Source organism: Amphiprion ocellaris, chromosome 14 (assembly GCF_022539595.1).
Source record: "Amphiprion ocellaris isolate individual 3 ecotype Okinawa chromosome 14, ASM2253959v1, whole genome shotgun sequence".
Lineage (NCBI taxonomy): Eukaryota > Metazoa > Chordata > Actinopteri > Pomacentridae > Amphiprion > Amphiprion ocellaris.
The window spans coordinates 12,646,594-12,657,060 of record NC_072779.1 but is presented as its reverse complement, the minus strand read 5'-3'; the positions used below and the strand labels follow the sequence as shown (position 1 = coordinate 12,657,060).

Genomic DNA, 10,467 nt, shown 5'->3' with positions numbered 1-10,467 from the left:
CCTCAGTTCCAGTTTCTTTAATTGTTTATATTTTTAAATATGTATGAGGATAAGCAGTGTTGCCAAGGTACAAGCAGTTTTTCATAACAGTCTACAGATTATGTTTACTCACAACTGAGCTCATGCATCTATGTGTGTGTGTATATGTAATGGGTAAATGTTGGAGGGCAATCTGGCCCCATAATCTTCTGTGTAAAAAGAAGTTATCCAGATAATATGAGCTATTTTTCAACTGTAAACACATAAATGACACGTAATCATGCAATTGGGTCCCTGTACGGATCTGGTAATTGGATTTTCCGTTCTGAAAGGGGTACTGAAAAACAAAAAACGAGTGGTTATTTGATTTTCGTTTTAAAATACAAAAATTAAAATTGAAATACAAGGCGTTTTTCCTTTTCATGTTCAAAAAGGGATATACGATTTTTTTTTTAAAAAAACGCTTTGATTTTCGTTTTATATTTAGAATAAGGAGAAAGTAAAATCAGTAAGAGAGAAACGAAAAAAGGTCCGTTTTTTCATTTTCTGAGACCAGAAGTGGTCATCAGCAAGTGTGGAGCCAAACAGAGTACGGTGCATAGACTGTACATAAATTTTTTTTCGTGAGTTTTCATGGTCAAAATGAGAGATCAGGTGTCTGATCTTAAAATAAATCAATATTGATTTTTTTTTATAGAGCGTTTAAGTTTTGCGAAGCCAGGGGGCGGGACTACTTGATTGACAGTCCGGTCTGTAATGATTGACAGGTCCTATGGAGGAGGCAGCAGAGACTCTGCTCTCCTCGTTTGGATTAATTCTGATATAATAACTGTTGGTTTATTTATCGGTGGAGCAGCACAACATTTTCCACAGACAGTTTTCCTGCCTGTTGGCTTGTTTAACCAGTTTTCTACCTTCGGCTGATTCTACCAGCAGACACTGAAAGGACTCTGATAGTTCGGTAAGTAAATGTTTATTTTCGTATCGGTGCCGCCTTTAATGCACTTTATATGCAGCTTTAGTGTCAGATATAATGTGTGCCATGCACTCCAGATCTTGGTGGAGTTTGTTTCAGTGTGTGTTGACCAGAGAAGAAAGTTAGCATAGTAAATATTAGCTTTAATGTTAGCGATGCTAACCGAGCTACCTGCCTAGTAGCCTGATTAAAGCTAACGTAGCATCAAGCTAATGTGTTGAGTTTCATGTAAACAGCTGAAGTGTGTTGTGTTCCTGTAATGTGGTTCATTAAGTTCATAAAACTGTGGCTGGTTGACATTAATGCAACGTTCTGGAAACTTAAATGTGATTAAAACAGTAACGTTGATGTTCTAGTTGTCAGTAATCAGCTTTAATTTGACACTAAACAGACTGATAGTTTTAAATGACATCAGTTTCATTAATTTGTTGAAAATTGTCTCATTTGTTGTTGTGATGTTGCTGCTAATTCATTAAAACCAGATGATCTGTGTTGAAGATACGTTTAGTTCTAATATCAGAAGTACAAGAAGGAAAATGGAAGTTCAGTTCTGCTACGTCAAAGATTTCAGGAATAAAATAACTAAATGAGTCTTTATGCCTCAAACTTTATTTTACAATAAAGAAATAATGAAATAATCACAGATAATAAAAATATAAACAGCAGAGAAAACCTGAGAGAATAATTTCCTGAAAAGTCTGTGAAGGAAAAGCAGCTTTTTATCCTGAAAGATCAGAATCAGCTCCAACATCTGCATCTGACAGCATCAAGTCAACCAGAAAGAAAAGAAAAAAGAAAATGACTTCTTTCTGATCACATCTGTTCCACTGCTCACAGTCTGCTGCTGCTCACATTCTTCACATTTATAGTCCACTTTTAAAAGTTCAGCAGACAGGTGCTCTGCTTTGGAGTGTGACGATGTCGTCAGTGATGTGGAGAGTGAAGTTTCCGTTTCACCCACAGCATGCTTTAGGGCAGCCGGGTCAGACTTGATGTTTGAAATACTGACTAACAGCTCAGATTTAACTGTCTGTAGTTCTGTTTTGATGGGTGTTAAACTTTCACTCAAAGCCGCCAGGAGCTGGGTCTTTAAAATAACTGCCGTCTCGTTACAGAATGAAAGCAGCAATTCCTCCTTAAGGTCAGAGATTGCAGCATCTGAGGGCCTCTTCAAAAGAAGACGTAGTTGATGAAGGCGTTCTGGAGCAGGACCAGAAAGACCACGACCAAGCAGCCTTGAGATCTTAGGCAGCGTCTCCCTCGGGTGGGTGTCAACGGTGTTCACGGTCAGCTCTGTGGTAATCCTGTCAAAAAAACAAAACAGAAAAAAATCTAGATTATAAATCAACATGTAACCAAAGCACTCTGTGTATAATGCCATAGTATAGGATGTAGTTCAGAAAATGTCAAAGTATTGTATAATTTTCAAGAATAACATAGTATGGCCTGTAGTTCATAGTATAGCATGTCGGCAAAAAAACCCAACTGATTATTATGTGGTTCAAAAAGTGCAAAATGATAGGATGTTGCCTAAAATTGTCATGTATGATATGTGGTTCAAAAAATGTCAGTGCAGTATATTGTCAAAAGAGTATGTTTTTCAAGAAAACATCAGAGTATATGTCGTCTAAAAAATGCCATAGAATAATATTTCATTGCACAAGTAAAAGTATAGTAATTTTTAAAACTGGTCAAATTCTTATATGTTGCTAAAAAAAAAAAAACAAAAAAAAACTAAAACTAAAAAAAGTCATAGTAATATGTCAACTTAAAAAGCCTATAGTATAGTGTTGCCCAACAAACATCATAGTATAGCATGTCGCCCAAAAAACATCATAGTATAGCATGTCGCTCTAAAAACGTCATAGTATATCATGTCGCTCTAAAAATGTCATAGTATAGCATGTCGTCCAAAAAACGTCATCGTATAACATGTCGCTCTTGAAACGTCACAGTGTAGCATGTCGCTCTAAAAACGTCATAGTGTAGCATGTCGCTCTAAAAACGTCATAGTGTAGCATGTCACTCTAAAAATGTCATTGTATAGCATGTCGTCCAAAAAACGTCATAGTATAGCATGTCGCTCTTAAAACGTCATAGTATAGAATGTCGCTCTAAAAATGTCATAGTATAGCATGTCGTCCAAAAAACGTCATAGTATAGCATGTCGCTCTAAAAACATCATAGTATAGCCTTTGGTCCACAAAACGTTGTTTTGTCCCGGCTGTCTGAATTAGGTGAGGAGCAACACCAAAACAGTCCAAACGTTGGTTTCCAGAGGGTTAGACGAGTATTTATTTGAAAGAGGAAGTTTACAACAACACAACATGTGAGGGGGTTAAAAGCAAATGGGTTTTAGTAAAATAAAAACAAATAAACAGAACTAAAAGTGAACTTCATGTTGACATTGATGGGCATTCCAACCAGGAACAACGTAAAAGATAATCAATATGAAAAAAAAACTCTTCCTGTTCACCTCTTCAAGCCCAAAAACACACCGCAGTAGCACCCTAAACTAAAACTACCACTGGGTTCCCTGTTTTCCTTTCTGAACAATTCAAAGGTCCCTCTCTATCTCCCCACACATCCACCAACCACTGGAACACATCTCCAAAGTTCTGCCGGGCCAGCTCAGCTTCCCCTCAGAAGAAGTTCCGCCACCTGCCAGATGAAGGAGCCTTTTGAGAGGCAGCTGGCATCATGATTGGACTGTACTTTGGTCTGTTCCAATCCAGCTTCAGCTCCAGAGACGGCAGGCGGAACGAGTCAACGGAGGCCGGGTGGACGAAGGCATGCAGCTGAGTACAATCCAGAAAACAACAGAGGAGGAGTGCAGCGGCCCAGAGCCAGAATAAACAGAGTAGCATTGTGTCTCTTAGAAAACATCATAGTATAGCCTTTGCTATGAAAAAACGCCATCATATACATTGTAGATTGTACAAATAACAAGTCAAAGGAAAGAGACATACATTGTAGAATTGTAGTAATTGTGGGCTGACTGATTTACTGATTATCAGTATTTTATTTTTTACTGATTTACGGTTATAAATACATTTAAAAATGGCGCTACTTTGGCTCTGAACCTTTATCTACCTGTGGTGGCTCTGTCTTCTGGAGTGATTTGATTGGTTATACGTCAAGAATAAAACTCCTTTAACTTAACATCTGTAAACAAAACAATAACGTATCAACAAAGTTTCCTGTTAGAGTTTGTGCTCTTCTAAGTTTAACTCCAAGATTTTAAATACTTTCATTTACTGCAAATGAATATCGACTCCAAATGTCTCAGTAATAATCATTATCAGCCTTAAAAACCCACAAAACACCCCTCTATACTCGACCACACTTAGTACAGTCCGGTTCCCCCTTCTGTAAATCTGCTTGGAATCTTCCACTTCCTGTTTGTCAAAGTGGCCTTCTACCTGGACAAGTTTTGTTGGAGCTCATGCAACAAACATTTTGGGTAACTGCACTTTAATATGGATGGATGACACTGAATTAGAGTCTGTTTTAATGAGACTGAGTTAAGATGTGTAGCTCTGTCGTTAAATAGGAAATGATTTCTCAGAATTCACAGAGAAAAGTATGAAATGTTTGCTAGGTTAGCGTCCCACATGTTCTTTGGCTCAGCTAAAGCTAACTCTCTCCAACCTCTGGATCTCTTGAGTTGCTTGTTGTTAAAATATCTTGCTATAGGTGCTGAAGCTCAGAAAGTCTGAGATGTTTGTTCAGAATAAGCTCATTCTCAAGTCTTATCTGAACTGTCCTCTTTTGTTTGAACTTTCCCTAAACTTAGGAGTTAATGAAAGAGCAGCACATCCAGACTCAGTCTCATTTATGTAGAGATTAAACTTCAGTGTCATTCATTGATGTTAAAGTGCAGTTTTTCAAATGTTTGTTGCACATGCTCCCGACCAAACCAGTCCAGGTGGAAGACGATGTGAAGAGAAAGCTCCAGAGGATGAATATCACACATTTACGTTGGAAATAAATGTCCTTTAATTTGACATTGTCATGCAAAATTTGGATTTCCCTTTAATGGCGTTCAAGTCTTTGTTGAGTGTTTTGTTGATGTTGGTTTCTAAATGTTTTTTGACACTCGGCCCCAAATATTAAAACCTTCTACGGCTCACAAGCTGCAACAATTCACACATTATCAACTATCTTTCTGACTAAACTAAGATAAAAAGTGAAAAACTGCCTGATTCCTGCATCATGAATGTAAATCTTTTTGGTTTTTATGACAGTAAACTGAATATATTTGGGTTTGACATTTTGTAAACCAAAACAAGAAATGAATTACTGGAGAAAACAATCAACAGATTAATGGTCAAAGAAAATGTGTTTTCCAACATATATGGCTGAATTACTCCAACATTACAAGATACATACAATTTTAATTCAATTTTATTTATATAACGCCAATTACAGGTCAAATTGTCTCAAGACACTTTATTTTTATATTTTTTTGTCATATTTAAAATATGACAAAGTAAGAAATTTAAACCTCTTAACTAATCCAATTTATTATTTGGTTTTTCAGAGACTAATGGACAATTAAAATAACTTTCTCCACTAAAACTAATAAACATGAGGTCAAATAGAAGGAACAGTTTTAAATACTGCAGTCCCACGATGACAAGAATAAAGTTTGTCAACAAAAACTAAATCTGCTGGTGGATTCCATTAAAGTCCTAATAAATGATAAAGTGTGATACTAAAGGTTTGTGGTGCTAAAAATGTCAAGTAAAGATATCAAGTTGAACATCTGGATGGAGGTTGATAAAAGTTGACCTTCTTTCATTTCTCTGGAGCCGATTCCATGGATTTTATGGATGGTGGTTAAAGACCTGCTCTTCTAGTCATCGTCCTTCTAGTTGCTGTAAAAAGTCAGTCCATCCTGGCCGACTTCAACACCTCTTCATGAAAACTTGTTCTGCCTCTGACCTCGTGGAAACTCCAGAAACTCGGGAAAACCCATGGAGACTCGAAGAACTCGTGGAGACTCGAAGAACTCGTCGGGCGGGGGAAGGTGTGGTGGGTGGTGGGGGGAGGTGGGGGAGTAGAGGGGGGAGGCCGCCACCCACCTCCCCGCCTACTCTCCGCCCTGGCTCCACCCAGACTCCGCCTTGGCTCCACCCATGTGGTCACTTCAGGAACTACGATGCCAAAGGGACGACGAATTCATTTCTTTTCATCTGATCTGTAGCTCAGTGAGTTAAGGATTTGCCTATGGAGCTGCAGGTCGCTGGTTCAAGACCAGACACTTCTTAAATTTTCTCAAAATCCTGACAAAGACAAACAAAGAAAATTGCCGGTCGTGGGTCTTGAACCTGCGACCTTCCGCTTGGTAGTCCTCTTCTTATCCTCCTGAGCTACTCGCTCAGATACTAATTCTTCTTTTTTTTGCGCATTTATCATCTATTTTTTGTCGTTTTCGAGTTTTTTTTTAACTCGAGTCAAGTCTCGACCGTTTTTCTCAGGAGGTTGGACTTCAGCCTTTGAGCTGGAGGGTTGAACCCTCAGTTCCAAGACTTTCCAAAGCCTCCACCCCTCCCAAGTCCTCAGGACCTGAGCTTTCACACAGTCTGAGGGCTGAAATTTTCTAAGTCCCACAGTAGTTCTGTTAGATTCGACTTTCAGACAGCCCAACGACTGATATCTTCTAAGTTCCCGAGTAGTTCTGTGTTAGTTTGAACCTTTCCGACAGTCTGAGGACTGAAAACCTTAAAGTTTATGAGTAGTTCTCTGTTAGTTTGAACCTTCAGACAGTCTGAGGACTGAAAACCTTAAAGTTCTTGAGTAGATCTCTGTTAGTTTGAACCTTTCGACAGTCTGAGGACTGAAATTTTAAAAGTTTCTCAGTACTTCTCTGTTAGTTTGAACTTTATGGTTAACAGAAGCCTTAAAACTTGTGACCATGAGTCTTGATTTCACATTTAGATCATCCATCTGAGTTCTTCTCAGACCTTCACCTGTGGGTTTATTAGAAATCCTGAACAAACTTTGATTCTCTTCACTGAACAGTAAAGTTTGTAGAGATCAGAAGGTAACATTAGTTTGATCAATGCCTTCAACTACTAGTAGACTTTATCTGGAAAGCCGTTTTCTTAAATTAGTTCTTAGTAAATCTGTCCACAATCAAACCAAGAACATAGAAAGAGGAAACGTTTGAACAAACAACTTGATGTTTTCATTTCAGACTAGAAAACGCTTTAAGACTTTTATCTTTTTTGCTCTTTTGATCATTTTATTGTTTCTTCTGTTTAATTTGATCTTCTGAAGTTTAACTGGTGTCTTTTCAAATGTTTTGTCTTTAGTTTGATTCTTCTTAAATGTTTAGTTTTGCTCTTTTCTCACCTTTTATTCTTTTCTAATGTCTGATTTGATTTCCAAATGTTTTGTCTTTTTAATGTTTAATTGTTGTTTTTTCAAATGTTTTATCAGCTTGATTGAAAAATTTCCTTTTCTTTCCCCGTGTTTAATTTTTCGATTAAATCTTTAAGGTTTTTCTTTTCAAATGTTTTACCACCTTTTAATGTTTAATTTTGTTTTTAAATGCTTCATTGTATTTTCTATTTAATTCCTATTTAAAGTTTTATTGTCGTTAAGATTTAATGTTCTAATTAAACATTTAATTTTTTAATTAACTGTTGTCTTTTTAAAGGTTTAATAAACTAATTAAATGTTTTGTATTTTTTTAAAGGTTTAATATTCTTGTTTAATTGTATTTTTTAAACATTTAATTATCGAAAATATTCTCTGTTTAATTTAATTTGTGTTTAATATAGTTAAACATTAAATACAATTAAATGATATTAAACAGACAAAATATTGAATTAGATAATTAAACAATATACAATACATGTAATTATGAAATTAAACAAACTTTGTAAAATACAAATATTAAAAATTACAGATAAAATATTTTCGATAATTAAATATTTAAAATATACTTTTTAATAATAAAACTTTTTAAAAGTTTTATTGTATTACATTTTTTTCCCTTTGATTTAATTGCTTTTTGTTATGTAGTTTATTTCTTTAATCTTCTTTTTCCGTCAAGATTTTAACCCCAACCTTAAAAATGAAATAAACCCTTAAATCACAATGAAAAGTTTTCTGTTGTCACAATCATGAGTTAGTCAATTATTCAGTTTATCAATTCAACTTTATTTGTTTAGCACCTTTTACACAGATGACAAAACTAAACAAGCAAAGAGAATAAAACTATGCTAAAACTACGATTAAAACTCAAAAACATTTAAAAAAAGATTTAACATGGTAATAAAATATGTTGTGTCCAGGGGATGGAGGGAGTTTATTGAAGTCTTCTTGGGCTCACATGGGAAATCATTTAAAATATAAACTTGATATTCAGTCTAAGGAAACTGCAGAGCGACAGAAGAACCAACAATATCTCCTGTTTTCTCCTTTAATGAGTCGACTCTTCTTGTGCTTTCAGACCAAAGAACTACAGACTCTTCACAACCTGCTCAAACTCTTGGTACAGGACCTCACCACATGGGTCAAGAAGGTTTCCGTCTCATTTCTACTCTGAAGCTCACCTTCTCCTGCTCAAACTGCTGACAAATGTTTCTGCTGCTCTAAAGTCTGGTCTCCAGAACTTCTAAAAACTCAAGTCTCTTCTGCTGCAGGTTGCTTTGTAGAACTGTTGCAGAAAACCTCACTAAACCACATGGAGGGGCCTCAAGATAGTCGTCCAAATGAAACCATACAAAAACCAAACTAGCACAACCCAAACACTAAAGTCTCCTGCAGCCTACCAGAGAACCTCTGAGAACAGAGAATCAGGACAGGAACTCTTACCTTCTGGACAACCAACGTTGGTTCACAAGAATACAGAATGTGTCTGACCAAAAACCTCTGAAGACTCACTACAGCCAAGATAAAGACACAACTCAGCTGCACCAAATCCACTAATCACTGCACACATTAGCACCATGTGCTAACTGTGGCTAAAGAACCACATTTACCAAGACAACTATCCAGTACAAAGCCCTAAAACACACCAAGAAACACATTAAAGACGATTTTACTGCTGGAAGCTGCAAGCCAAAGCCTAAAGAACAAACTAAAGCAACAGCGCCAAACCCGGTTCTGTGGTGAAGACAAGCAGAGGAAATGTTTGCCTGCAGCTAAATAAAGCAGGAAGACACTGAGCTGCTCAGGTGTTCCTGATAACACCAAGCAGCCACCTGGACAGCCAATAGGAACACAGCTTACTGGAAGTCCAGAGGGCTGGGTTAGTGAAGGAAATTTAGTTTAAAGTTGAAGCAGAAAGTTAACAAAGAAAGTTGAAAACCACCTTCTGATACCTGAAATCTCTGAGTTTTCACACAAGTAACACCTGAACATGTCAAACCGGTTTCATAGTAGAACCATCATTGTAAAAACGTCATAGTATGGTGTGTTGCTCAAAAAACGTTTGGACCCGGCTGTCTAGGGTCACCGAGGAGCAACACAAAAACAGGACAAACGCTGGTTTCCAGGGGGTTAGGCTGCTATTTATTTGAAAGAGTAAGTTTACAACAACGTAACATGTGAGCAGAAAAATCACAAAGTCTGTCTTTAGTTCAGCTGAAAATATTAGTTTTTGTCTTTTTTATTGACAAAACTTTTCAGGAAGTAGATGAAGAATAATTAAAGCTCTCATGTAGAAGTCCAACTTATTTTGGATCCTTGTGGAGAGTTTAATCTTGGAGTTTGTACAGCTTATGAGTCACATGGATTGTTTTGACATTTAATAACCGAGTCCTGAAATAAAATTACAGTTGTGGATTTCTGTCATTTAGTCTGGACTAAACAAATAACAGCAGCATAAATCTCAAATGTCATTATGAGGAGTCTGGATTGAGGTTTCTCACTTGATAATGATCAAAACATGAAATTTAGGTTGGTTTAAAGGAATATTCCACCTTAAATCTTTGAATGTTGACCTAAAAGGTTGGTTTCAGGAAGTATTCCATCTACAAGGGCCTCACACATCCACCTTAAAGGAACATTCCACCAAAAATCCTTGGACATGCACCTAAAATGTTGGTTTAACAGAGTATTCCATCCAAAATCCTCAAAGAGACCTGAGGGGCTGGTTAAAAGGAATATTCCACCTAAAACCTCAAATATAGACCCGAAAGGGTGGTTTAGAAAAAAATCCTTCAATATAGACCAAAAAAGTTAGTATGGAGGAATATTCCACCTGAAATGTAGACCTGAGAAGTTGGTTCGGAAGAATATACCATCCTAAACATCCTTAAATGTAGACTAAAAGACGGTTTGGAAGAAAATTCCACCTAAAATCCTCCAATGTAGACCTAAAAGGTGAGTTTAATGGTATATTCCACCTAAAATTCACTACTGTAGACCTTGGAGGTTGGTCTGATGGTATATTCCACCCAACATCCTTTAACATAAACTTAAAAAGTTCGTTCAAAGGAATATTCCACCTAAAATCCTTCAATGTAGACCAAAAAATCTTGGTGTAAAGGAGT

At 36.7% G+C, this 10,467-nt stretch overlaps 1 long non-coding RNA gene across 1 annotated transcript; it reads left to right on the top strand.

Moving 5' to 3' along the window:
- Positions 1-733: 733 nt before the first annotated feature.
- On the top strand, positions 734-5,100 carry LOC129350559 (uncharacterized). The gene is made up of 3 exons (XR_008603996.1): positions 734-940; positions 2,071-2,219; positions 3,519-5,100. It is a non-coding gene; the product is annotated as an uncharacterized LOC129350559 (long non-coding RNA).
- The last annotated feature ends 5,367 nt before the right edge of the window (positions 5,101-10,467 follow it).